Below are 2,025 nucleotides of genomic sequence, written 5' to 3'. Positions count from 1 at the left end.
GCCCCCTGTACCCCTCCTAAATTAGCACCTCATGCCAACTTACAGGAAACAGACATTAAGAACTCTAACTGTGTGTGGGTGTTGTGGACTTCGACTCTTGAGCAGTGATATGCAGCAAATATTCTGTCACTTCGTGGTAAAGATGAGGCCAAAGCAGCTGTACCTGTTTCTTATGCTCTATAAGATGGCAATGTCTATTTCTCTCTACCTCTGTGCATTGCTCTCGGTAAGATTAACCCAAATCCCCTCCCTATCAGCATACTTCTCCAGCTGGTTGTGCTGCTCCCAGATATACCCACAACATGATAAACATGGGTAATTCTTTACAATACAAATGCACTCTCAAGAGACCAGTCCCAAACTCCACGTCACAAAATTTATTCATCACTCTAAGTTGCCGTGACTAGATGTCACCCTTGGGGAAGCTCTGCCCCTCAATATTCCCCACGAAACAGGCCTCGCCTTTATATGTATGGCGAGATTGAACTGAAACTCGAAAGTGCCAAATGGACTTAGGCTGAGAGGGCCGCTTTCCATGATCTTTTACCATTATTTGTGGCGTTACCTTTCGTGTCTGTTGATTACTTCATATACCAATGACATTGACTTTTTGTCCCCTACAAGAATATGACGTTCAATTTCTCCAAACTTAATGAGTATCTATACCATAAAGATTAACCTAACCATGAACCAACTACAGGTCCACCTACTTTGTTCAAAACTGCAAAATAACTTTTTTCATGATCAAATTTGAACTAAGACAGATTACCTGCACTTGGCTCATTTTATACTAGTAAATTATTTAATTTCTTGTCTGTGAAGTAAAATGTCTTTTCTCAAATGTTTCTTTCAGTCTCTTGTTTTATACACATTATTTTTTTCGGTTTTAAAATCATATTTATCAATAGCTTTGGGGAAAAATACTTCACTACAATCTCCTAATAAGAATAACTTGTATACCATAGTACATAAAAGGATAATTCTTATCAACAATTCCTATTAGCCACTGACCTGTAAATAGGAAACCCAGTCGAAGATAATTCACATCATGATACTGCATTTGGAAAAGGCATTTAAAGGGACCATCAGCATGCCAGTTCCACCGTCTATCACTATAAGGGAATGCTTATAATTTGTGAGAAAGAAACGCCATCAGAGTGTGAACTGAAACCAAACGAAACAAGTGAAGCAAAGAACCCGTTTCGTGAGCATTGAGTTCGAAAAGTTGGGGTCGGATTGAACACTATTTTCACCGTTTTTTAGATTATTGCCTTTTAGGATTAAGCCTTATTTTGACCGTTTTTTTTATTATTATTATTATTACCTTTGTTCATACGCATATTTTCAGATTAAGCCTTATTTTGTTTTGTTTTTTATTAATACCTTTACTCATACACATACTTCTATGCAAAGCTTACCACATCCTTACATATGCCGCAGTTTGCAATATTTAGTGGAAGGTCTAGATTTCATTGTCCACAGGGGATTCTATACAAACATGTGATATGTATTTGTGTTTGCGTTCTCTGCACGCATGCAACACTCCCTCACCCTCCTCACACGAGATAGACCTTATTGAGATCATATGTGATAACACTGTCTTTTTTTCAGTTCATCTCAACCAGATTCTGCAGTTTGGAATGAATTAACCTCTATTCGTGTTCTTTATTTTATGGGAGAGAGAAAAACGAGTTCTTACAAGCTGGTCAAACTGCTAGGCCGTCCTCCCCTTCCGGAAGTCCAATATTAATACAACTAAATTGACAACTGAAGAGAAACCAAGCAGTGAAAATGTAATCTAAGGACAAACATTACTTTCATTAATGAGGTCATAAATCTCAATATAATGTGACTATTCATTATGACATCACAAAGTTTTAAAGAATATATATATATATATATATATATATATATATATATATATATATATATATATATATATATATATATATATATATATATATATATATATATATATATATGTACGTATATATATATATGTATATATATATATATGTATACATA

At 35.1% G+C, this 2,025-nt stretch overlaps 1 long non-coding RNA gene across 1 annotated transcript in view; it reads right to left on the bottom strand.

Moving 5' to 3' along the window:
• The window catches only part of LOC138863149 (uncharacterized), a 17,319-nt gene extending 16,091 nt beyond the window's left edge, over nt 1–1,228 (bottom strand). The window contains exon 1 of the long non-coding RNA XR_011398812.1: nt 1,012–1,228. This is a non-coding gene — a long non-coding RNA (uncharacterized lncRNA). The remainder of the gene's footprint in view (nt 1–1,011) is intronic.
• Nucleotides 1,229–2,025: the final 797 nt, after the last annotated feature.

Source organism: Penaeus vannamei, chromosome 1 (genome assembly GCF_042767895.1).
Source record: "Penaeus vannamei isolate JL-2024 chromosome 1, ASM4276789v1, whole genome shotgun sequence".
Lineage (NCBI taxonomy): Eukaryota > Metazoa > Arthropoda > Malacostraca > Decapoda > Penaeidae > Penaeus > Penaeus vannamei.
This window is presented reverse-complemented; position numbering and strand designations above follow the sequence as displayed.